This window comes from Gorilla gorilla, chromosome 5 (assembly GCF_029281585.2).
Source record: "Gorilla gorilla gorilla isolate KB3781 chromosome 5, NHGRI_mGorGor1-v2.1_pri, whole genome shotgun sequence".
In the NCBI taxonomy this organism is placed as follows: Eukaryota; Metazoa; Chordata; class Mammalia; order Primates; family Hominidae; genus Gorilla; species Gorilla gorilla.
Genome location: NC_073229.2, coordinates 20,012,501 through 20,040,292, shown reverse-complemented (window position 1 = coordinate 20,040,292; position 27,792 = coordinate 20,012,501). Strand labels below are relative to the sequence as shown.

At 42.2% G+C, this 27,792-nt stretch overlaps 1 long non-coding RNA gene across 2 annotated transcripts in view; it reads right to left on the bottom strand.

The window, feature by feature from the left end:
• The window catches only part of LOC101148677 (uncharacterized), a 181,133-nt gene that overhangs the window by 6,216 nt on the left and 147,125 nt on the right, over window positions 1-27,792 (bottom strand). Inside the window, exons 6-7 of one of the 2 annotated variants that reach the window (XR_010134144.1) lie at window positions 26,905-27,106; window positions 26,646-26,810 (exon numbers count right to left, since the gene is read on the bottom strand). This is a non-coding gene — a long non-coding RNA (uncharacterized lncRNA). Of the gene's footprint in view, window positions 1-22,848; window positions 26,811-26,904; window positions 27,107-27,792 lie in introns of those variants that run through there. The other variant, XR_010134145.1, reaches the window with a different exon arrangement.

Sequence of the window (27,792 nt, the reverse complement as noted above, 5' to 3'; positions counted from 1 at the left end):
ACAGTTAAAGCCGTTTCATAGGGTCTTTGTGGTATCATCAACAAATATTTTTGATTCAGTTTCCAAAAGCTCATGAGTAGGCCAAAAGATCAATTAGCAGACAACATCAGCCCCTCTACTTAAAGAAGTCATAATACAGGCTCACATATATATATATATATATATATATATATATATATATATACATATATATATATATTCAGTAGATAAGGCAAACAGCTTTTGTAATGAATAAGATAGCATATGAAGAATTTGTCTTCAAAGAAGACTCAGAAATAGGATCTGCAGTTTCACCAAGGGGAGAGATGAGACATGTACTCTACTCTAGGTTGGAAGGAGGGCCGGGTCAATGTAACTATTATTTTGCACAAAAAAATATGCTTGGGCAGGAATGGGGCCTCAGCAGGTGCCTCAATAAGTGCCCCAGGAATGAACCTCACCAATCAAGATACCAAATTTGGGGGCTTACTTGTGAGATTCAGTTTTCACTGGTTAGAAGAAGTAAGCACTCCGGGAAAGCCAAGGAAGCAGGAGAAACCAGCCTTCGTAGTATGAAGAATGACATCAGGAAATGCCAGAGTTTCAGACTGTCACTATGTCCCCCTATCCTCACCCCCGCTTTGAGGGGCAGAATTTGACCACAGGCTTGGCCTGAGTTTGCATAAAAAGAAGTGAAATCTTACCTGAAAGAAAGGATAAAAGGAACTGCAAGACACTGCAACTTCCGGTTTGGATGCAAGCCTTTTTCTTCATTCCACTTTCCTCCTTCTCCCAGGCCTCTGCCCAACCCATCACGCCAAGGCAGGATGCAAATCCAAACTTGAAGCCAATAGGATTTACTGGTGTTTTTCTGAGTGGCCTCTGTCCCCTTGGAACACTTTCCAAGAGGGAGGGAAATGACTATCTGCCTGCCCTGCTTGAAGTATCCATGCAAAATGAGGAGAGAAATAATTTAATCACAGGTGCTGGTGAGGGTGAATTGAAGGCCATCAATCCTCTGTGGATGGCAGGCGCAGATAAGAAACAGAGGACATGTGTGGGGGTGGAAATGAACACAAGCAAATATCCTTTGCTTTCTCAGGCAGGGTCTGCCCCAGAGGGAGCAAACTAATGTGTCTCCCTGAGCATCCAACTCCTCTCATTCAAGTGTCAGCTTAAATACAATGACACACTCATTTGCTTCATGGTCTCCCATTAATAATATATGAGAGTTTCTGTAGAAAGCCTGAAAAAAAACTTTATGGGAAACAATGACAGAGTTTTCATCTGTGGTTCAAGGATGTGTGAACTGGTGACACGGGGGCAGACAAGGAGTGAGTAGTGTACTCACTGGTGTTGGGGACACTGGCTCCTGTGATGCCTGCACCTGGACAGTTCAGAAATCCCAGTGGGAATCTCCAAGGAGGCACAGAACCATCCCAGGGGGCACCATTTACACTGAGAGCCAGTGAGGAACAGAACGGGAATGAACGTCATCACATCACTGTCTGAACATTGGCCAAGTGTCCTGAGATACCCAGAATGCTACTGAATTTTAAGTAGGTTATTTCATTGTCTTGGTAAATGTACTCAGAAGTGTCAGGGTTAGAACTCCTATGTTTTGGAGTTTTGAATATGTATGTACAATGTAAGCACACGAGATGGAAGGCAAGAAAGGGAAGTGTATGCACAAGTTTGAGAACCAACCACATCCCCAACAAACACTCACCCATTGAAGAATGGTGGGAACACAGCACCTTCTCTATACACTGGGAGTTCTAATGGTCAATACGCTCTGGTTTAGCACTTCACTACAAATTCTTAGAAAATGTAGATTTAACTAAATTAAATGTTTCCCCAAAGGCAAGCACACAACAGGGCATAAAGTAAATGATGAATAAATAATTTTTATTTGATCCAACAGTCCCCTCCTTTCCTTTTATCATCTTAATTCATATACACTGAAGGTCTGATTCCTGAAGAATTAATCTTCTATTAAGGAAAATACAGTTTCTAATAGCACCAAAAACATTTATTTCTGGTCCCCACTTTCTCTTCCTTGCTCAGCCTGTCTGATCTCCCAGAGCAATAATACTGCTGACTCATTGGTACCTCCAACCCAGCGATCCAGGCCTTCTGTGGCCCACACCCATGTGATGCCCTTGAAGCTTAGTTTACATTCCATGGTAAATCGGTATAATCACTTCTTTGCACATATCCTCAGCTTCCTTGCTTCTTCTGGCTTGGTCACGCTTCCTTAACAAAAATACAATCTCAATCATGTCTTAACTCTCAAGAAACTCGATTCTACTTCCCTGAGAACATCACAGCACCCAGAAGAGAATGCTTACACTCCCACACCTCACCCACCCGTTTCCCAGCATCTGTACCCATGCATTCTGCCTTCCTTCCTTTATTGCAGATAAATTGTACAATCTCCTGCTAAAGCAAAGCTCTCTATTTGCACTGTCCAGCCCATATCCTCAGGTCTACTCAAGGGCATTGCTCCCTGTCTCCTACATCACTATGTTTTCCCATTCAACCAGATTATCAGCATACAATCATGCTACGCTTTCTCTCACTATAAAGTTTCACAGCCAGTTCTCAGTCCTCATCTTACTTGACTCATCAGTAGCTCCAGACATGGCCAATCACTCCTTTCTCCTTGATTCTCTTTCTTCATTTGACTTTCAGGACACCTCACTCCACTTTCCCTCCCACTTCACTGGTCTTTTCCTTCCCATCTTCACTGCTGGCTCCCCTCTACTCCCTGACCTCAGGTATTGGAGTTTCCCAGAGCCATGTCTTGGCCTCCACCCTCTCTCTATAGACACTCCTTCCCCTGGGGATCTCATCCAGTCTCACAGCTGTAAACAGGATCTATATGCCAGTGACCCTCCCCAGTCCACACCTCTCTCCCAAACTTCAACGATCCACTCCACAGACCCCACAGATGTCTGATAAGCATGTCAACTTCAATGAGTCCAAAATCAAACTCTCAATCTTCCCTCCCCAACCAGTAGCCTTTCCCGTTTCAGTTGATGCTGACCCATCTCTAGAGTTGTTTATACCTCTCTCTTTCTCTTCTATGCCTCATCCTAACCTATGGGGAATTCTGACTCTACCTTCAAGATATCCCCAGGACCAAACTCTTCTCACCACCTGCCCTGCTGCTACCAGGTCCAACCCACTGTCATCTCTTGCCTAGATTCCTGCAATTACCTTCTAATAGATTCCCCCACTCCTACCCCACCTCCAGATCTACTCTCAAGGCAAGAGCCAACATTACCCTCAGAAAATGTTCTGCAGGTTATTCAGTCTTCTGCTCAGCACTCTCAGATGGCTTTTTGTGGCCCTCTGAGCAAAAGCAGAAGTCACCCATCCCAACCTACTCAGCTCCCATCATTCCCTCTTTGACCTCACCTGACTTTTCTCCTTAGTATTGCAGCCTGTCCCTACTATGACCCTCCATTTCCTGCCCTCTGGTCTATTTTTCTCCCGTCACTGCCCTCACCACCTTCTCATTGATCGTATAATCAATGTATTATCTGCCTTCCTTCACTGGAATATGAACTCCATGGGGCAGGGTCTTTGTTTTGTTCCCTGGTTTTCTCCAAACATCTAGAACAATTTCTGCATGCCATAGGTGTCAACTTTCTTGGACCCACTAAACCAGCTTTTTCTGAAGTCGTGTTTGTGCTTGTGGAAATGCAGATCAGGTCTCCCAGAATCCAGGAAGCAGATGGCCTGGGAGTGAGGGTGGGGCATCTGCACATTTAACAAGCTCTCAGGTCGTGCATATCCATGTGGAGTATCCCTGAGAACCACATGCGAAGTCTCTTAATGTCTTTTTAGATTCTGTACCCTTTCTTTAAATGTCAGTCTACAGGTTCCTAATCGATCAGACAGATAAATCCATGTGTAAGCAGACAGAGGTGGAAGGAGGGTCCTTGGAAACCCTGTCTCCTTGTAGTGGCCTCTGAGGGGAAAGGGCCATTCCCCAAGGCTTCATAGAATGAAGACATCTGGTGTAATGTGTAGCGCAAGCCTATTGCTTTTAGGAAATTTTTATTAACGTTAACTTTTTACTGACTCAATTCTCCTGATTGAATTAGACTGCACTAAAATTTAGAATGAGCTTAAAGATGCTAAAATATAAAACTCCCCTCTGGAAATGCAACTTTTCTCTCTCTGCTGCCCCCACTGTCACCCCCACCCAACCTGAGCACAGCTCCTGTCCCTCCCCACTCTGTGGACTCTGCTGCATTCTGACAGTCTCAGTAGCTTTCTTTACCTCTTGCCACAGGAATCTTCTGCGGCCCTGGCCCATGCTGACTTCAGCCCCAGATCACCCTGATTCTCTCTTTTCTCCATTCCTCTTCCTCGATTTCCCAAATACTACCAAAGTAAATGATGCACCCATGTGGACTGGCTCCATTGCAAATTAATGTTTTTGAGTCTGGACTGGAACCACAGTCCTGCACGATAGCTCACTTGGTCATTGGAGGTCAGTCCCCCTTCCCTTCCCTTCTCCAGTGAAGGCTACACCCAACTTTGCCTACTCTCCTCAAAGTGACAACGCCCTTACACCTCTTAATAAATACCATTCCCTTCTGAGTTGACAGAGAAAACAGATGCTATCTGGCACATACTCCCTCAATTCCCCTCTACTTTTGGACTAACCTTACTAATGTTTTTATGGTTGTGGTTTCAAAAAGATGTCTTCACTTCCTTTCAAGATAATTCTTCCCATGCCCTTCATTCCATCCCCCCAGTTCTCCACTGGAATGTGCCCTCTGTTGTATCTTCTGCCTCTTTCTTTCTACTATCCCTACCTTTCAGCCAGAGGAAAAGAAATACAAAAAGAAAATACATAAACACTGTCAACTCTGTGCCCCCTCAAACTACTTGTCTCATCTCTCTCTTTCTATTCTTCTCCAAAGTCTATGAAAATATTCTAAATGGCCACCACTACAGTCACACCTCCTGTTTCCTCCTCAACCAGTTTAAAATAACTTTTGCCCCTGTCTTTTCAAGAAAATGCTTTCTCAAAAATGAGAACTCTTTTTTATTTTTAGCTCCCACATATGAGTGACATCACAAAGTGTTTCTTTTTCTGTGCCTGACTTATTTAACTTAGCATAACGTCCTCCAGGCTCATCCATGTGGCTGCAAATGACAGGGTTTCCTTCTTTTTATGACTGAATAATATTCCACTGGGTGTTTAAAAGTTGATATCATAGAAGTAGAGAGTAGAATAGTGGTTACCGGAGGCTGGGAAGGGAAGCAGGTAGGAGGGTTACAGAGAGGTTGGTTAATGGGAACAAAATTACAGTTAGATAAGAGGAATAAGTTACAGGATAGTAGCATAGTATAGCATAGTAGGATGACTATAGTTAACAGTAATTTATTGTATATTTCAAAATAGCTAGAATGGAGGATATTGAATATCCTCAATACAAAGATACAATAAATATTTGAGGTGATAGGTATCCCAATTACCCTGATTTGATCATTACACATTGTGTACATGTATCAAAATATCACATGTATTCCATCAATATATATAATTATTCTGTGTCAATCAAAATTTTTTAAAGTTAAAAAATGAGAAATCTTACTTCCACACTGCATCCTTAACACCTAACCCAGTGACTCTCATATAGTAGATTTTATGAATATTTGTTGAAAAAGCAGTTCCTAATGATTTCCTAATTTCCAAATACAACAGCCTCTTGTCACTAAGCCTGGTCTCTCCACCACCCTACAGTCTAACCTCCACACATTATAGTGAGAGGTCTTTTTAAAACATGCATCAGATGGGATGAATAGACTTTAAAGTGACCTCCACGACCCCCACCTCCTAGTATTCAGGTTCTAGTTCATCCCCCTTGAGCGTGAATGAAATCCGTGACTTGCTTCTAACCAATAGAATATGGCAAAGGTGTTGGAAGGTCACTCTTATTACAACGTTATGTTATAAAAAACTCTGTCTTGCCAGTAGCCTCTCTCTGGAGTCTTGTTCTCCTTGTTGACTTTGAAGAAGCAAGTCACCAGAAATAAGTGAATTCTGCCAACAACCTAAGGGAGCTTGGAAGTGGATTCTTCCTCAGCTGAGCCTCCAAATGAGAACAAAGCCCAGCTGACACCTTGATCACAGTCAGGAGGGAGGCTGTGCCACCCTCCTATAGAACTCTTAGAAGAAAACTTAGGAGGAAAACACCATGGCATTGGACTTGGCAAGGATTTCCTGAATATGACACCCAAAGTACAGGCAACAAAAATAAAATTAGACAAATTGGACTACATCAAAATTAAACATTTCTGTGCATCAAAGGACACAATCAACAGAATGAAAAGGCAACCCCTGGAATGAGAGAAAATATTTGCAAATCAGACATCTCGTAAAGGATTAATAGGCAGAATATATAAAGAATCCCTACAACTCACTACAACAACAGAAATAACCTGATTTTAAAAATGGACAAAGGATGCAAATAGACATTTCTCCAAAGAATATTTACAAAGAGCCAAAAAATATATGAAAAGGTGCCCAATATCATTAATTATTAGAGAAATACAAATCAAAACCACAATGAGACTTTATACCAATTAGGATGATTACTATTAAAAAAAACAGAAAATAACAAATATTGGCAAGGATGTGGAGAAATTAGAAATCTTGCTCACTGTTGATGGGATTCTAAAATGGTGCAGCTATCATAGAATTCAATATGGTAGTTCCTCAAAGTACTAAAAATAGAATTATCACATGACCCAATAATTTCACCCTTAGAAATATACTAAAAGAAATCAAAAGGAGGGACTGAAACAGGTTTGTATGCACCCATGTTCATAGCAGCATTGTTCACAATAGCAAAAGGTGGAAACAACTCACGTGTCCGACAACAGATAAATGGATAAAGAAAACGTGGAATATATGTATACACACACACACACACACACACACACACACATAAACACACAATGGAATAGTATTCAGACTTAAAAAGGAAGGAAATTCTGACACATGCTACAACATGGATGCACCTTGTGGACACTATGCTAAGTGAAATAAGTCAGTCATGAAAGGACAAATACTGTAGGATTCCACTTATTTGAGGTGGAATTCGACTAGCAGTCAAATTCAGAGACAGAAAGTAGAATGGGGTTGTTGGGGATCTGGGGAGGGGAAATGGGAGTTATTGTTTAATGAATACAGAGTTTTTTTCACAAGATGAAGAGTTCTGAAGATGGACGGTGATGATGGTTACACAACAATAAGAATACTTAACTCTGCTGAACTGTGCACTTACAATGGTTAAAAGGGTAATTTTTTTTTTTTTTGAGACGGAGCCTCGCTCTGTTGCCCAGGCTGGAGTGCAGTGGTGTGATCTCAGCTCACTGCAACCTCCACCTCCCGGGTTCAAGCGATTCTCTTGCCTCAGCCTCCCAAGTAGCTAGGACTACAGGCATGCACCACCAGGCCCACCTAATTATTGTATTTTTTAGTAGAGATGGGGTTTCACCATGTTGGCCAGGCTAGTCTCGAACTCCTGAGCTCAAGTGATCCACCTACCTTGGCCTCCCAAAGTGATTACAGGTGTGATCCACTGTGCCCTGCAAAGTGGTAAATTTTGTTATGTCTATTTTACCACAATTTAAAATAAGTAAATAAAAATCATTTACAGATAAAAGGTACATTCAAAATATAAAATACATCAATGAATTTTAAAGTAACAGAGTACCAAAAGTTTTTTTTATATTGTTTCAGAATCTATGTTGCAATTAACTTTTAAAAATTATCATTTATTTAAATTTATGAAGACTCAAAGAATATTTATAATTATCCAAAGGACTATTTAAAGACTTCTCCTTTTGCAACTGCATATTTATGTGAAGCCAGATTTTCCTTACACGTCTCAACCAAAACAACATTTTGCAACAGACTGAATGCAAAGCGTGTATGAAAATCCAACTTCCTCTATTATGCCAGACATGACAGAGGTTAAAAAAAAAAAAAAAAGTAAAACGATGCCACTTTACGGAGTTTTCTGTGTTGAAAATACAGCAATTTTTCATAAAAACATCATCTATGTCAACATGTAATACGCTTATGTTTATGTGAATTAATGAAAGATGTTTGCATATGAATTAAATATTTTAAATCTGCCCAGTTTGGGTTTCTAATATGGTAATTGTCTATAGGTACGCTCCACATAATGATAAACTATGTGGGGTCCTTGATAATTTTTTAAAGTGACAAGGGGCACTGAGCCCCAAAACTGTGAGAACTGCTGCATTCAGATGGCTGTATTACAGGGGATAGAGCATTTAATCTCCTCCTCTGGCTCCTCTGCCCCTGGAAGATGGCAGTTTTAATACAGAGAATGTAGACAGTCCCATTCTGGGGGCCGGAAGTTTGAAGCCAGGACTGCTAGGCTGAAATCAAGGTGCCAGCCATGCTGTGCTCCCTTCGGAGGCTTTAAGGGAGAATCTGCTCCTGCCTCTTCCAGCTTCTGATGGCTGCGGGGTCCCCAGGCCTGTGACTACATCCTCCAGTCTCTGCCTGTCTTCACCTGGCCTTCTCCTCTTCTGTCTGCGTGAAATCTCCCCTTATAAAGACACATGTAGATTGGATACCATTGTTTGATTCAGGTTGAGCAATCCCTTTATAATCATATTTGAGTCTTCTTTTGAAGTTGCAGCCCAACAGTGTCAATAAGAGATGTTTGAGCTGGGTGCCATAATCCTAACACTTCGGGAGGCTGAGGCCAGAGGATTGCTTGAGGCCAGGAGTTCAGGAGCAGCCTGGGGAACACAGGGAGAACCTGTCTCTGCAAAAAATAAAAATTAGCTGGGTGTGGTGGTGCACACCTATAATCTCAGCTACTCAGGAGGCTGAGGCACTTGAACCTGGGAAGTTGAGGTTGCAGTGAGCTGTGATTGCACCACTGCACTCCAGCGTGAGTGACAGAGCAAGACCATCTCTCTCTCTCTCTCTCTCTCTCTCTCTATATATATATATATATATATATATATACACACATATATATAATCAAAAATTAAAATTAAAAATTAGCTGGGCATGGTGGCACACACCTGTAGTCCTAACTGCTAAGGAGGCTGAGGCAGGAAGATTGCTTGAGCCCAAGAGTTGGAGGCTGCAGTGAACTATGTCCACTCCAGCCTGGACAACAGAGCTAGATCCTGTCTCAAAAACGAATGAAAGAAAGGAAGAAAGAGAGAGAGAGAAGGAAGGAAGAGAGAAAGGAAGGAAGAGAGAAAGGAAGGAAGACAGGAAGGAAGAGAGAAAGGAAGGAAGAAAGAGAGGAAGAAAGGAATAGAGAAAGGAAGGAGGAGAGAGAAAGAAAGGGAGAAAGGAAGGAAGAGAGGAAAGAAGAAGGAAGGAAGGAAAGAAAGAGAGAAAGAAGGAAAGAAAGAAAGAAGAGAAGGAAGGAAGAGAGAAAGGAAGGAAGGAAGAAAGGAAGAAAGAGAGAAAGAAATGAAGAGAGAAAGGAAGGAAGAAAGAGAGAAAAAAGGAAGGAAGGAAGGAAAAGAAAGAAAGAGAAACAGGAAAGAAGAAAGAAAGAAAGAAATGTTTGATTTGTTCACAATCACAGTGTGCTTTGTGTTTGCTTTTCTAGTCTTTTCTTAATTCACAATAAAGAGATACTAGTAAGGATATGGGTCCTGAAACCCAACTACCTAGGCTGAAGCTCAGCTCCATCATTTACAACTTACGTCGCCTCAGAAAACTTAGTTGTTCATTTATATTTCAGTCTCCTCATCCATAAAATGGGAATGATAATATCCTACTACTCAGAATTATTGTGAACAGTAAATGAGTCCACAGTTGTAAAACACTTACAAGAGCGCCTGGCACATAGTAAGCATTATATAAATGTTCATTGTTATTACTATATGAACAACCTTACCAAGAAGAAATTGAATGTGGTTTAAGGATTAGATCATCGGAATTGCAGTTGGAATTGGAATTAATACCATTGACATGATGGATATGGATGAAGCATTTCAGCTGTCCAGTAAGAAGTCACAAGACACTGAGACCTGGGTACCCAACAAGACATCATTTTGCATTTCCGCAGTAGAACACGTACCTATTTTTCAGAGGTTTCCGGGCCATGCCGTTCTGCCCCTCCCACCCCAGAGCATCCCGCACAGCCCGAGACAGCTTCTCTGAACAGTCTCCAAAGTCAGCCGAGTCACTTTGTAGTTTGTTTTTTTTTTTTTAATTCTTCTTTAGGCACAGCCTCTTTCTGAAAATGAATGGTATATATTTACAGAGAAAAAAAAATGACAGCATGTTTTCTGTGAATAGCTACATCATTTTTATTCCACTTCCTGTTTCCACCATTTGGAGTATTTATAAAGTTTTCCATTTGATCCTTTTTTTTTGGACAGACTGCTTGTTTGGAAACAGCGGAGGAACAACAACTAAATAACATGGAGTGTGCAGGACCGAAGCTATAAACAGCCTCATCAGCATTGCCCTCCTGCCCAAGGGTGGAATGAGCCGTATCTTGATTGAGACTCAAGGGGACAGGACTCTGAAGTGGCACAAAGAGCGAGCAGTGTGCGGAGCCCATATGCAGGCCTGCGCGGGGCAGACGACGCACAGCGCAGGGGGATTTCTGCTCCTGCCTGGAATTCATTTGCAGTCATTACCTTGTGGGTGCGAAGAGTTGCCCAGAAAACAGAGGATGGAAAATAAGGGTTATCACAGACTATTAAATAGCTCTGCGGTTTCTATCCCAAAGGGATCCGGAAAGGGAAGGCTCTTAAAAAGCTGTCTCCAGATAGTCTTTTAAGAGAACCTGTTAGCAGAAGTCAAGCCCTCAATAATATGAGTAGTGAAGTGACAGAAAGCCCTAGAATGAAGGGAGGACGGTGACGACTGGACAGCAAATCCGAGGGTGCTTGTCTCAGGGACTTTGCCGACGGCCTGTTTCTCAAGGCACAGTGGCTTTCTGTTCCTGGAACAAGTGATTCAGTGCATTTCCCAGAATGATTTTTCAAGCTGGCTTCTTTGCTGGATCTGAGACCCAACCCGTCCGTTTATAACATGTTAATTTCAGGGCAGAGTGAAAGCCACCCATCCAAAGCTAGCCCAGAACCAAAATAGAACACAGTAATACAGAATGTTTTTGAGTTTTCCTGCTCGAAGCCCTTTCTGGCTAAAAGGCATTCCCTATAGCTTGTAATTCCTCAAGGAAAAAAGCCTGATTGTATTGAAATCCCAGTGTGTTACATCATGGGATGCAGCTTGGTCCCCTTCCTTGTTGCTTGTTACTTACATTTAATCTGTCTTACCATTAAGAACAACAACAACAAAAAAATACCTCTGGAGTTGGCTGCCAACCCTGTCACCACAGAAGAACAGGTGTCAGGACCACCCTAGTTAAGTCATGTGGTGCTAAGGGACTTGTTCATGGCAATGGTTTTTCCTTTTAAAAAAATACCTCCATGGTCACGGGTCGCACTGAGGCGACTGGAGGATGTCCGGCCTTTGCAGGCAACTCAGAAAAGGATGCGACTTCTGTGAAAGGTGGACTTGTCATGTGGGGTTGGAGCCATGGGTGACAACATGAATTGCCCCAGAATCCAGGAACTGGAGAGATAGGGAGCAATCTCCCTGGACAGCTCTCAAGGAGGATCAGGAAATGCTGCAAAACTTGCCATCAAGATGCACGACTAGCAAGGATGGCATTAGAAAGGGTTCCTGGGTGCAATGGCTTGCACCTGGAATCCCAGCACTTAGGGAGGCTGAGACAGGGGGATCACTTGAGCCCAGGAATTCGAGACCAGCCTGGGCAACAAAGTAAGACCTCCATCTCTACCAAAAATAAAAAGTAGCCAAGCATGGTGGCACACACCTGTAGTCCCAGCTACTTGGGAGGCTAAGGTGGGAGGATCTCTTGAGCCCAGGAGTTCAGGGCTGCAGTGAGCCATGATTGCACAACTACGCTCAGTCTGGGCAGCAGAGCCAGACCCTGTCTCAGAAAGAAAAAAAAAAGAGGATTCTCAAGGCTGATAATACACAGGTGTTTGCATGCACGTGCTCAGGTACTCTCCTAGAAAGTACCTGAAAAACACACAAGAAAAGCTTTTCGTAAGATTTTATTCAAATCAGCAGTATAAAAGTCACAGCAGAGTATTTAGCCCTATTAAGTAATGGAGCCATTTATCATAGTAAAGGGAAGGGAATTGGGGGTTAGCCTACTTCTAAGCATTTCATTCAAGGGAGAAAGATGAGGGAAAACACATAATATATCTTAGGAACAGTAATGTCCTGTTATTGTTAAAAACTGCTGGGACCTCATTAGAACTTATGAAAACATCATCTATAAGTACTGAAAGGCAATAAATCTTCGGCAGCCAAAAAAAGAAAGTGGGCAATGGGAGGGAAAGGCAAGAGGGAAGAAAAAGAGGGAGAGAAGAAAAAGAAAAATAAAACAAAGAAGAAAATTACCATCTATCTGTGGTCTTCTCACTACGCTAGGAGCCAGCACTTTCCATGTTTGCCTGCCAGCTGGCTTCCCAAAGTGACCATGTAAATTTGGCAGCTTGATGCCAGTGGACCAGGTAGGAGACTATATTAAATATTTTAAAATAATTATTGACAATTAATAAAATGTTTAGAATAGGTTTTTTTCTCTTCACTTTTCATACTATAACCTCTCAGTGATCTTGGTTCCTTCCTTGGACGTGGAAATTCCTTTTGGTAAGCTTCATCCTGTGACTCAAGTCGAGCTAATTCTGAACGGAGCAGATATTGTACAGTAAGAGGTTCAGGTTGCTGCTTTGGGGTTAATGAAACATTGTCCCTATAGCCGTTATTCTTGGCATATGGCTGCAGAGCATCTTCCAGGCCAAATGCCTTTATAAGATCACAGGGACTATGCAGCTCAATTGTTCTGGAATTGAGAAATGGTCACAGATAATAAGTAATCATCCTCTTATTGCAAAATGGAAATCATTATCGCTTCAGCAGTGAACTAGGTGGAAAGAATCGACTGTCAGAACCTGCACAGTAACCACGTCAACAGAAAGTTGTCAGTAGAGAAAGAAGTCTCTTGGTAAGTAGAGAGCACAGTATATTCTGTATTCCATAAATGTAATCTTTTTTCTATAAGAGAGATGAGTTGACTCCTCAACTGGCCAATCAGTATGAGGCTGCAAATTCTTCCCTATCTGGCTTTCATGTCTGGAGAGAAACATGCTCACCATTATTTGTACTTTTTTATTGTCTGCTGATCATTTTTAAAACATTTAACACTTCTGTAAATATACACTGCTTCCATAACTTAATATTAAATAAAAAGCTAAATTATTAAGTATTAAACAAAACTATGCATTTAACAAATTTGACCCTTCTAAACATTTAAGCATTAAATAATATAAAAAATTAATCAGATTCTTCCAAACATTTAAATGGCGTTAAGTTTTAGTGATGCTTTAAACATGTAAAAAGGAAACAAAATTATCATAATGAATACAAAACAGATCACTACACTTATACCCAAACTGGTTCACTAAAGACTTAATTCCGTGAATTTAAGTTTGCTTCTCCACTATTATTTTTATTTGTATTCTATTTTCTTTCTAGAATACAAACTTTACTCATTTAGCTAAGAAATCAAGACTTACCTTTCTAGACTAGCTATGACTGCAGATAGGAGTTTTGAGACTGAAGATAAGATTTTGGCAGCTTCCCAAGGAAATTGTTGCCAAGTCACTTACCCTGGTCCCTTATTAGAATTGTACTTGATCCACCACTTCAGAAGTTCTCCCCATCATTGGCTTTGGAAAATATGATGGGTTTTGACCTTTTGTGACCTTAATCATCTTGTCAATATCCAAATGGTGAGTATTTATCATGTCTTATCTTTATGGAATGTTCAGTACAAGTTCCTTTTTCAGCTTTTATTCTAAGTAAGACCTGGTCTGGTGTATTTAAGTCTAAAGCCTTGGGTTGATTTGGGTCACTGAAACATTGTAACATTTCTTTCTCATCTGCCATTAAGATCCATAATATTGGTGGGACACAGTGGTTCACACCTGTAATCCCAGCACTTTGGGAGGACGAAGGGGGCAATTCACTTGAGGTCAGGAGTTCGAGACCAGCCTGGCCAACATGGTGAAACCCCGTCTCTACTAAAAATACAAAAATTAGCCGGGTGTGGTAGCACAAGCCTATATTCCCAGCTTCTCGGGAGGCCGAGGCAGGAGAATTGGTTGAACCCAGGATGCGGAGGTTGTAGTGAGCCAAGATCGTGCCACTGCACTCCAGCCTGGGAGACAGAGTGAGATTCCATCTCAAAAAAAAAAAATCCATAATATTGACATAAAGATGCCAGCAAAAACCCAATAGCTATTCTTCATCTGCCTTTGTGTGTAGGAAGCTGGGACAGCACAATTCTGATGGTATCCTTCACGCCTTTAGGGGCCCAGAGGTGCCTATCTCTTCCACCTTCCTCTTTACATGTAGACCTGATTAAATAGTGCAACATTGAAAACAGTAAGCAGAACATTGCTCAACAAAATTGAGGAACCCAGCAAGAGGATCTCTTTAGGATATATTTCCTTTTAAACTTGACTTTGAGTGCATTATTCAGATTAAAGATGAGGACCAGTCGACTATGACCATTATGAAGCTTTGCTACCACCTGTCTAATAATTTCAGCACAGTGGTTCTCTAAGTATGGTTCCCAGACTGGCAGCACCACCTGGGAACTTAGAAGAAATTCAAAGTCTCTGACCCTGACCCAGACCAACTGAATAAGAAACTCTAAGAGTAGGGCCCAGAAGGCCTCGTGGTTACGACACTGCTGAAGTTGGATGACCGCTGCAGTGGCACCCCCATCAAGCATCTGAGTCTTTATTTCCTTGCACCAGCAGTCAGCAGATGGAAGCTTCTGGTGAAGTTCCCTGAATTTTAAGGTTACTAATTTTTGAAGACGATACTTGCAGGAATAAAGACATACTGGCACAGTTTTGTCATGCTCAGAAAGAACCTATCCCAAGAGCGATATTATACATACGTGCTAGGGTTGAAGACAGAGGTATTTGTTCAATCAAGTCACAGCACAGGGACTTAATTGAGAAAAATGACACTCTAACTGATCAGATTACAACCTACATCAAGGAGTCCTGAAATTGGGAAATTGTGGAGGAAGAGAGGGAAGGGGGAGAAAGAAATTCTATGTTAAAGACTAAAAACTCTGGACACCAGAAAGGTTGAGTTTGTTCTGCACAGGGACCCTCAGCTGTCCCCATCTGCTTTGTATCCAATGAGTTCCACTATGAATTCTTGATTTTCAGCCTTGGTTGGGCGACAAGGCCCCCCATCCTCCAGAGAAGCTCTTTCAAGTGGCCTTGATTTGCCTAAAACTCATCACCCCATCACCTGGTCCTTTACCCTAAGAAAATAACCCTGCCCCAATTCAAAGAGAAAAGAAGTCATCAGATCGGTAATCCCTCAGATTTCTCCCACAAAATATACAGATTTAACCTGTAAGTACATTCACCTTTTCGTCTCCCTCCCTATTAAAATGAAACAGGTGCCCTCCCCCCTCATCTAAGGTTACTTCACCCCCACTCTGGAGCCCACCCTTCTGCATCCAAGGGACTTTCCCTCTCATGACTATCTCCCTCTCCTTTTCCTTCACCGTCTCCTTCTATACAGGCTCATTCTCAACCACAGAGAAATGTACTCAAATCCCCCTTATTTTAAATAAAGAGCAGCCGGGCACAGTAGCTCACGCCTGTAATCCCAACACTTTGGAAGGCCCAGATGGGCAGATTGCTTGAGCCCAGGAGTTCAAGACCAGCCTGGGCAACACAGTGAAACTCCATCTCTACAAACAAACAAAAAATGGCCAAGTACGGTGGCTCACTCCTGTAATCCCAGCACTTTGGGAGGCCAAAGTGGGTGGAGTTTGAGAACAGCCTGGCCAACATGGTGAAACCCCATCTCTACTAAAAATACAAAACTAACCGGGCCTGATGGAGTGTGCCTGTAATCCCAGCTACCTGGGAGGCTGAGGTGGGAGGACTGCTTGAGCCCGGGAGGTCAAGGCTGCAGTAAGTTGTGATCGCACCACTGCTCTCCAGCCTGGGTGACAGAGCAAGACCCTGTCTCAAAAACAAACAAACAAAAAAGCATACTGAAACCCCATTTTTCCTTACCTACTCTTATCCCTCCAACTACTTGGTATTCTGGTATGAATCCTAGGCAGTTTCCATGTTAAAAGAGAGGATTCACAAGGTTCTACCAGGAAATGCCTTTATTCTATGCACCCCCTCATTTCAACCTGTCCTGTGGAATTTGTTCCTGCCCTCCTCTGGAAGGGAGATTGGGTACAACCATAGTTGTAAGAATATACAAGAGTGGTCTTCTTTTTGCCATTGGTGTACTTGTTCCTCTGTCTTAATCAAAATTCTGAACTTTACTTAAAGCTTCTCCCCACTCTCGGCTTTGCCTTGGAGGCCTTGGAGTGGGCAGGGGTCTCTTGTCTTTCTAAGCTTCATGCTTCTGTACTGCCCCCTCCTCACAAATCCTCCTCTGGCTCCTTCTGGGAGAAAGCCAAGGCCAGGGAAGCTCTGATTTGGCAGACAGTGCCTCCACCTTCTAATAGTGCTCTCTTGTCTTGGGGACCCCCAAAACTGACTATTTTTCCTGGAGTACATTTAAGAGATGTTCTGCATAACTGTGGATCTCTCAAAAAGCTCCCTGCTTCCCATATTTAGCCACTTACAACTCCCTATTAACTCTGTTTCTGATGGTCCAATCAACACAAACTCTCTCCCTGGTCGGGTCTCTGGCTCTCCAGGTGGCCCTTTTAGGTAAAGTCCACTTAAACGTGACTCCAGACATTTATTTCCAAGTCTGGTGGACTAGAAACCCTAAATGACCCAGCCCCAATTTCAGAAAAGGAAAATAAACGAAACTGGATAAATATGAAACAAAAGAAAATAACATTTTAGTGAATCAACATGCCAGCAATAAAGTGAGGCATCTATCTTACTCTGAAACTTGGAAGCAGGAGTTTCCAGTTTCAAAGTAAGATACTGAGCCTGGGAACTATGGAAAGTAAGGAAGATCCAAAGCAGCCTCCACCCAAAACTAAGTACTGAACTCTGATGACCTTTCGTTTCCATTTGAGAGCTACAGGGGCATGAGAAACAGAAAATTAAGCCCACCCAAGGTGGAGAGACTGCCCCACCAAGTGAAGCCTAGAACGTCTATAGCCTTAGTATAAGGGTAAGTAGGAAACAGACTAGCAAAGAAGGGGAAAGAAAGAACATGCCTATCTTGAGAAGTCTTAACTATAATCCCCACTCATATGGGTTTTCAGCCAATACACACTATGTCTGTGTTTTGAAAAAACAGACAAATTGGTCTCAAGCTGGTCATGCCCCAGGTGACTTCTAGAAGAAATCTCATATACAGGTGCTCCTCGACTTACCATGAGGTTACCTCCTGATAAACTCATTGTAAGTTGAAAATATCATAGGTCTAAAATGCATTTAATATGACTAGCCTACCAAACATCAGAGTTTGGCCTAGTCACCTTCGTTGTGCTCAGAATTTACATTAGCCTGCAGCTGGGCAACAGACAACACAGCTCACTGTCACTTATCAGTTGTTTGCCCTTACGATCATGATCTCCTGGCTGACTGCCTAGCATCTCAAAAGAGGATCATGCAGTTTTCCGTGAATGCATATCACTTTTGCACCATAGTAAAGTCAAAAAATTAAGTCAAACCATCATAAGTCAGGGACCATCTGTACTCTCAAAAGGAACCCAACCTCAACTCAATCTCAAAGAATTTCAACAGATAAAGTCTCAAGAAACAGAAATACAGAAGGAAACAAGGAACAAGAGCCAGGAACATGAGCAAGTAGCAGCAGAACATGCAGACACACCCACACATGTTGCAGATTGGGTGCTTTGGAAGCAGCCACAGGGTCAGACCTTGGAATACAGTGTTTATTAGGGTCAGCAACTGTGAAAGGGAGGAGAAGGAGAAGTTGAACTGTAATATAGCTCTAACAAACCCTTGTTTAACCCAGTGTGTGAAAATATCATCCATGAGAGGTGCCAGGTCTTGATACCCTCACAAAATGGCCAGATCTTGATACCCTCACTCTGTCCTCAGATGCAGGCTATTTTGAATAGGGCATGGCCGTAGGCAAGGCAGCTCCCTACAGATGGAGGCTGCCTGCTGAGCTCATTTCTCCCCACAGCTGGGCATAGACATCTGGGCATCAACTCTTTCCTTGATGTGGAATATAGGTGGCACATCTCTGTGTCAGATAGGTAGATGATAGATAGATAGATAGATAGATAGATAGATAGATAGATAGATAGATAGATTAGATGTCAGAAAGACCAAGATTTTCGATATTGAACCTATCAAATAGAATATAAAATAAGTATTTTATTTATTTTTGAAGACAGGGTATCGCTGTCACTCAGGCTGGAATGCAATGGCACAATTCCAGCTCACTGCAGTCTCAAGCTCCCAGGCTCTAGCAATCCTCCCACCTTAGTCTCCCGAGACTAGGACTACAGGTGCACACCCGCTATGCCTGGCATATATATATATAGTAGAGATGGGGGTCTCACTACATTACCCAGGCTTGTCTCAAACTCCTGACCTCAAGCTGTCCTCCTGCCTTGGCCTTCCAAAGTTCTGGGATTACAGATGTGAGCCACTGTGCCTGGCCAAGTATTTTAAGGTTTTAATAAATATTTCATTCCTTTAGAGTTTTGAAAATAAATGAGCACATTTGTAAGGAGAACCAAATTTGTAAAGTAGAACTTCTAGAAATGAAAATTATAATATTCAGATTTAAAAGTTTATTAGACGTGTTAAACAGCAGATTAAGCACAACCAAAGAAACAATTACTAAACTAGAAAATAGGCATGAAGAAATCATTCAAAACGCAGCCCAGAGAAACAAAGAGATGGAAGAGAGAATAAGAAGATGTAATATATGTTTAGAGTTCAGTAGAAGACATGAGAGAGAATGAAGAAGAGGTGATATTCAATACAATAATGACTGAGAGATTTCCAGATTTGTTGAAAGACTCAAACTGCCAGAGCCAGGAAGCCCAATAAATTCCCTGTGGGTTAAATAAAATAAATCCAAAGGTAGATGCATTATTAAAAACAACAACAACAACCAAAGAACATCAAAGACAAGCAGGTTTTCAATGCAAGCCAGAGAGAAAAGACAACAACCTTCAAAGAGAAGGAGTTACATTAAAGGTTGATTTCTTATCAACAATAATCAAAGCCAAAAGAGAGTAGAATATTTTTTTTCAGTTTGCGAAATTTTTTCAGTTACTGTCATCCTGGAACTCCATACCGAGTCAAATTATTTTTTCAAGAACGAAGAATAAATAATAACCTTTTCAGACAAACAAAACCTGAGAGAGCCTCTCCCAACGGACTCTTATAAGCAGAAATTCTTGTAATTTCTGCTTGTAAGGTATTTGGCAATCCTAAAATTAAAAACATACTTTCACCAAAAAACATACTGGAGAAAATAAGAAAACAAGGCAAAGAGTGAAAGAAGATACTTGTAATACATATAACCCACAAAGTCTAATATCAATGATATGTACAGGGATGATATGGTTTGGCTGTGTCCCACCCAAATCTTGTCTTGAATTCCCACATGTGTGGGAGGGACTCAGTGAAAGGTAATTGAATCACGGGGGCAGGTCTTTCCCGTGCTGTTCTTGTGATAGTGAGTAAGTCTCATGAGATCTGATGGTTATTATAAAGGGGAGTTTTCCTGCACAAGCCCTCTTCTCTTGTCTGCCACCATGTGAGCTGTGCCATTCACCTTCTGCCATGATTGTGAGGCTCCCCCAGGCATGTGGAACTGTGAGTTCTCCATTAAACCTCTTTCCCTTGTAAACTGGCCAGTCTCAGGTATTTCTTTATCAGCAGCGTGAAAATGGACTAATACAAGGGATCTTTCTAATAATGAATAAGAATATGACAACTCAACAGAAAAATGGCAACCAACTCAAACAGGCATTTCATGCAAAAGGAAATTCAAATGGCCGATAAACTTATTTTTAGATGCTCAAATTTATTAGTAATCCAAGAGATGCAAACGAAAATCATAATAAGATACCATTACATTAGGATGTCAGAAACTCTGAAGTTTGATAAACCAAATGTTGGTTGGGACGTGAAGCAACTGGGACTTCCATACACTGCTGTTGGCAGTGGAAGCCAAGAACAGGTTGTTATGGAAGATAAGAATAGAGTGATCGCTTCCGTTGGGATGGCCTTTGTCAGAAAATTTTAGCTGAGATTGAAGAATAAGAAGGAGTTCGTTAGATCAAGTTTTCCAGCATAGAAAAATTTGTGGACGGTTGGGCGTGGGGTCTCAAGCCTGTAATCCCAGCAGTTTGGGAGGCCGAGGTGGGTGGATCACCCGAGGTCAGGCGTTCAAAACTAGCCTGGCCAACATAGTGCAACCCCGTTTCTACTAAAAATACAAAAATTGGCCAGGCATGGTCGTGGGCACCTGTAATCCCAGCTACTCGGGAGGCTGAGGCAGGAGAATCGCTTGAACCCAGGAAGCAGAGGTTGCAGTGAGCCGAGATCACGCCACTGCACCCCGGCCTGGGCAACAGAGTGAGACTCCATCTCAAACAAAGAGAAAAATTTGTGGAAAAGCCTGAATGGTAGAAGGCTTGGCATGTCTAAAGAACAGAAAGACAGCCAGTGTTGCAGGACAGAGGAGCAAGGGGTGTGTGTACAGAACAGCCCAGGATTAGGTTAAAGTGGCAGAGGCATTATTCACGTTTTTCAGGTTATTCTGAGGATTTTGACTATCATCCTAAGACCTATGGGAAGCTATTCAAGGGTTTAACGAGCAAGGTAGTGGCGTTATCATATTTGCATTTTTCAAAGATCACTCTGGCTAATAAGGAAAACGGGTTGGGTGCATGTGTGTGTAATAATGGACACAGGGAAATCACCCAGGAGCCTTTTGCAATAATCCAGGTGATGAAGAATGAGAGCATAGTCTAGGGGGAAGTGGGCAGATTGTGGATAGTTAGGAAGTAAAATCAACAGACCTTAGTGATGGTTTGGGTATGGTGGTGAGGACTACAACTGACGTCTGGGGCCTGGCTTGCAAAACCAGTTTCATTGTGGTGCCATTCACTCGGATAGAAAACCCCAGAAGAGGACAAATTTGAATGTGGGGCAGAGAGAGATTAGTTCAGCTTTGCACATACTGATTTTGAGGTGCTTATTTTGCCTCCAGGTGGACAGATAAAAGATCCAATGGTGCATTAGACCCACTCACACTAGTTTGCATCTCTTCCAATTCTGTGTTCAGTCATATCATGTCAGTAGCTTGATGTCAGCCACAGTGAGAATATATGCACCTGGAAATTGGCAAATGCGACAATTCATGGTGTATTATTTCTTCCCCTTTGGAGAATTGGTTGTTAAACATTGACCAGCACACCACTCTTTGGACTGCAGAGGAGAAGTCTGGTGTCGAGATATAAAACTGGGGAGTCATTGGAAGGCAGCTGGAGGTTCTCAGCTGTGCTTCATTAAGCAGCAACTCGTTTTTCACAGAGAGCTGAAAGTCTTAGTGGGGAATTTGCTTATGCCATCCCCATAAAACTGCCTCGTATAGATACATGAATGGCTGGCAGACCCTTCAGACAGGTTGGGGATAATTTTATAAGAAAATGAATAAAAAAGAAATATTCGTCAAAGAAATGCAATTCTCCCATTTTTGGCCTCGCTGACGTGGCAAGGAATGTGAAAAAAAGTGTTAAGGTTTACTCGCATGTTCCATTTACTGCCTTTGGGACCATTTGCACTTGCTTCCTTAGGAGCTCTGTGGCCTGATGCCAGCCCTGTGTACACACCAACACCAGGTGGCAGGCCTTGTGCACACCTACCCCACCTGACCTCACATCCAGGCATAAGCAAGAAGACACAAGCAAAGAGCCCTGCCAACAGCCTCGTTTCCACCCACAGAACCATGCACTTCCAGGCTGCACATGGAAGCAGAGCTTAAGAAAATACCGTGGCTAAGGTGTCTGACAACTGGAGCAAGATGTGTAGCTATTACTGTTCAAAGAAGGGCTTCCAGGGCTGCAAAGCAGTAGTAGCGCATGGTTCTGGGAGCAGCAGCCCTGCCCCTAGGAGGTCTTGGTACGCTTCCAGAGATAACAGCTCTAATGATGGTGGTGGGAGCACCTTCCTCCGGGTTAGGACTTTACACTTTTCCAAGTATTTTCACATGCAGTTTCTCATTTCTTTTTTACGACAGCTCGATGGAGTTGAAAGCAAAAGTGTCACTATCTTCCCCTGCTTTACAAATGAAGTAACTAAGGTTCAGAAAGAGTAGTTGTGACTGTACAATTCCAGCTCCTTCAAATTAACATGGACCACCCAGCAACGCTGTGCTGGGACTGGGTAACATTCACTCAAAGTCTTTCCCATTTATCTTCTCTCCAATGTCTTATTGTTGGCATCTCTGGTTTCCTAACCTCCCTCCCTTCCCTACCCTCCCACCAATTTGAATTCCAGGAAATGGTGTACATACTTGCACATATAATGGAATATACAATTCTATATGTGATTGTATCTCTTAGTAATAGTATATATTTTACCTTCTGAAACATCTGAACAGGTTGCTTATTTATAAAGACATAAGTGGAAATCCAAGCAGTATCCATCATATATATGTTAATATATACTATAAAAATGTTTTTTAAAAGAATTTTCATCTGGTTATAAAATTAATACATATGTTTATATTATAAAACTTGAAACAAAACGTTTTTGTGATTATAAAATGATATATTCATTGATATTATAAAGTTTGGAAAATCAGGAATAAACTATTATCCATAATTAATATCCAAACAAAAATATTTGGTGTGATGGAAACCTCCTTAGAGCAAGTATGTAGACTACCAAGATAGTGATTTTTTTTTTTTTTTTGAGACAGAGTCTTGCTCTGTCACCCAGGCTGCAGTGCAATGGCACCATCTTGGCTCACTGCAACCTCCGCCTCCCAGGTTCAAGCAATTCTCCTGCCTCAGTTTCCAGAGTAGCTGGGATTACAGGCACCTGCCACCACGCCCGGCTACTTTTTTGTATTTTCAGTAGAGACAGGGTTTCCCTATGTTGGCCAGGCTGGTCTCGAACTCCTGACCTCAGGTGATCCACCCGCCTCAGCCTCCCAAAGTGCTAAGGATTATGGGCATGAGCCACCACACCCAGCCAATGGTGATTATTTTAAAAGCACACTTATTTGAGTACAGGCATACCTTGGAGATATTGTGAGTTCAGTTTCAGACTACTGCAAAAAAAAAAGGGAATCACACAAACTTTTGGTTTCCTAGTGCATATAAAATTATGTTCACACTATACAGTAGTCTATTAAGTATGCAATAGCATTATGTCTAAAGGAGCAATGTACATACCTTAATTAAAAAGTACTTATTGCTTTAAAAATGCTAACAATCAGCAAGTCATCACTCTTTTGCTTGCAGGTCTTGCCTCACTGTTAATGGCTGCTAACTGATAAGAGTGGTGGTTGCTGAAGGTTGGGGTGGCTGTGCTATTTCTTTAGGACAATGAAGTTTGAGGCATCTATGACTTCCTTTCACAAAAGATTTCTCTGTAGCCTCCAATGCTGTTTGATAGCATTTACCCAGAACTTTCAAAACTGGAATCAGTCTTCTCGAAGCCTGCTACTACTTTATCAAGCAAGTTCAAGTAATACTCTAAATCCTTTGCTGTCATTTCAACAATGTTCACAGCATCTTCAGCAGAAGTAGGTTCCACCTCAAGGAACTGCTTTCTTTGCTCATCCACAGAATCAGCCCCTCATCCATCTAAGCTTTATCATGAGATGGCAGCAGTTCAGTCACATCTTCAGCCTTCACTTGTAATTCTAGTGCTCTTGCTATTTTTATCACATTTACAGTGATTTTCTCCACTGAAGCCTTGAACCCCTCTAAGTCATCCAAGAGGGTTGGAATCAACTTCCTCCAAACTTCTGAACATCCTTCCAGGAATCACAAATGTTCTTAATGGCATCTAAAATGATAAATCCCTTCCAGAGGTTTTCAATTAACTTTGCCCAGATCCATCAGAGGAATCACTGTCTAGGGCAACTATAGCCTTAGAAAGTGTATATCTGAAATAATAAGACTGAAAGTCGAAATTAGTCCTTGATCCACAGGTTGCAGAATAGATCGTTGTATTAGCAGGCATGAACATAACATTCGTCTCCATCTTCATCAGAGCTCTTGGGTGACTAGGTGCATTGTTAGTGAATAGTAATATTTTGAAAGGAATCTTTTTTTTTTAAATCTGGACAGTAGGTCTCAACAGAGGGCTTAAAATATTCAGTAAACCATGCTGTAAACAGATGTGCTGTCACCCAGACTTTGATGTTTCATCGATAGAGCACAGGCAGAGTAGACTGAGCATCATTCACAGGGACTCTAGCATTTTAGGAATGGTAAAGGAGCACTGACTTCAACTTAAAGTCACCAGCTTCATTAGCCCCTAACAAAAGAGTCAGCCTGCCCCTTGAAGCTTGGAAGCCAGGCATTGACTTCTCTTCTCTAGCTATGAAAGTCCTAGATGACATCTTTTTCCAATGCAAGGCTGATTTATCCACCTTAGAAATCTATTGTTTAGTGTAACCACCTTCATCAGTGATCTGAGCTACATCTTCTGGACAATTTGCTGGAGCTTCTCCATCAGCACTTGCTGCTTCACCTTGCACTTTTATGTTATGAAGATGGCTTCTTTCCTTAAACCTCATGATGCAATCTCTGATAGCTTCAGACTTTTCTTTTGCAGCTTCCTCAGCTCTGTCAGCCTTCACAGATGATATAGTTTGGATGTTTGTCCCCTTAAAATATCATGTTAACATATGATTCCCAATGTTGGAGGTGGGGCCTGGTGGGCAGTGATTGGGTCATGGCGGGTGAATCCCTCATGTCTTGGTGCTGTCCTCATGAGGGTGAGTGAGTTCTGGTGAGATCTGGTTGTTTAAAAGTGTGTGGCAGTCCCCACTCCCTCTCTTGCTCCCATTCTCACTGTGTGATGTGCCTGCTTCCCCTTTACCTTCTGCCATAATCAAAAGCTCCCTCAGGCCGTCACCAGAAGCAAGTGTCAGCACCATACTTCTTATACAGCCTGCAGAACCAGGAGCCAATTAGACCTCTTTTCTTTACAAATCACCCAGCCTCAGGTATATCTTTATAGCAACACAAGAACAGTCTTACTCAATAGAATTGAAGAGAGTTGGGGCCTTGCTCTGGATTAGGCTTTGGCTTATGGGAATGTGGTGGCTGGTTTGATGTTCTATTCAGACCACTCAAACTTTCTCCCTATCAGCACTAAGGCTGTTGTTTTCTTATCATTCATGTGTTCACTAGAGTAGGACTTTTAACTTTTCAAGAACTTTTTCCTTGCATTCACAACTTGGCTTGTTTGACACAAGAGGCCTAGCTAGCTTTCAACCTGTCTGGGCTTTCAACATGCCTTCCTCACACTCTTAATAATTTCTAGCTTTTAATTTAAAATTAGAGACATGCAACTTTTCCTTTCACTGGAACACTTAGAAACCATTGTAGGATTAATGATTGGCCTAATTTCAATATTATTGTGTCTTGGGGAATAGGGAGGCTTGAAGAGAGGGAGAGAAATGAAGGAGACGCTGGTCGGTGGAGCAGTCAGAACACACACGACATTTATCAATTAAATTTGCCATCTTATATGGGCATGGTTCATGAAGCCCCAAAACAATTACAATAGTAATATCAAAGATCACAGATTACCACAACAGATATAATAGTCATAAAAACATTCAAAATATTGTAAGAATTACCAAAATGTGACACAGAGACACAAAGTGAGCACATGCTGTTGGAAAAACAGTGCTGATAGACTTGCTCAACACAGGGTTGTCACAAACCTCCAATTTCTAAAAAAAATACAATATCTGTGAAGTGCAATAAAGCCACAATAAAACAAGGTGTTCCTGAATACAAATGATGGTATTTACACATATAATGAATATTCCTATGTATGCCTGTTCATGTATATATATTTTTAGTCAATCTCATCCTATGGAATCCCTTTAATCCCCACTTCTAGTCCCAATTCTAGGACTTAGAGTCCTAAGGGGTAGCTGTGGAAGCATCAGATACACAGTCACTATGGTAGCCTGTCTCTTGTGTAGTTCCCTGCCGGCAGCCATGTGAGTGCACCATCCTGAAGTCAGGTCCTCCAGCCCCAGTCAGGCCTTCAGATGACAACAGCCCCCAATACTATGATGAGAGATCCTATCATGAGAGATCCCGAGACAGAACCATCCAGCTAAACTGCTCCTCAACTTCTGATCCACAGAAACTATGAATTAATAAACTCGTATTGTTGGTTTAAGCCCAAGATTTGGAGTAATTTATTATGCAGATAACAAATATACTGGCTTTAAATCAGACAATATAACCTAAACCCAGTCTCTATCACTTACTGGATAATGGCCTTGGGAATCACACTTTATCTCTTATTTATAAATTATTTAAAATGGAAATAATATTACCTACCTCAAAGCATTGCTTTAAAGAGTAAATGTGATCATATAGCACAGGGTCAGCATTCCTTGGGTGACTAATTCATTTCAGTTTCTCATTTTTAGCACCGGAAGTGCAGCATCTGGAGAAGCCCCTCAATCCTGGGAAGACTGGGATAGTTGCTTATCCTAGTATTCACTGAAAATTGGATGAAGGTGAAAGGTGTCAGTGGCATATAGAAAATCAAGAAAGCCTAGAAACACCAGATGAACTTACCCCATGCCCTACTTACCTACACATGAAGAGATGTCCTGGCTATAGATTGTATCATCGTATCTGCGAGACCTGGATTCCCAGGTCTTGGGAATACAATGAGGTTGCTTCTTAGACATTCGGCAGTGCCTCTGGAGACTCCTGGCCTGCTGAGGAGCTCTGCTGCCTCCATCACTCTGGTCTTGCAGTGGAGACTCCGGGTATTGCCATGAGCATGCTTCCTGAAGAATGAGACAGGGCCTGCACTGGAAACAATGCCAGTCTAGAACATCGTATCAGACACTGCTGAAGGATTTTGGGGCACTGACAGGGAAGTGCACCTCAACCAGTGCTAGAAATGGCTACTCTTACACCCAAACCTGACCTTGGAGGCCCTTACCAGGCAGGCTCCCTGGCCAGCCTTCAGTCAGCCTCCAGGGACCCCTAAGATCTCCCAGCCCCTTAGAGTCCACATGCTATGGGACACACCTCCCTCCATTCTGCCTGGAGGTCTCACCTCCAGACCTCCTTGCACTCTGCGCATCTCCACCAACCCACTCCACACATGACTGGTGCCTTCTTGTCCTTCAGGTCTACGCTGAGCCACCGCTTCCTTTTAGAATGTCCCCCAAGACCCAGGGATGGGTCCCAAGCCTTGTCCTGGAGGTGGTGCATTGCAGGCCATGGCATGGGTGCCCCTTTCCTTGTCTGCCCCCACTACCACCTGCCAGCAGCCTGCTTGAGCTCAGGACTGTCCTTGTTCACCCTTCTCTTTTCAGTGTCACCACGGTGCCTGCCACATAATAGATGCTCAATAAATAACTGCCAGTTAAATTAATAAATGCCTTTCATTCCACTTTGCTCAATTTTCCAAAGACTGACATCTGGGAAGAGTCAAATGCTCCTTCTGCTCCTTCAGGGCCACAGT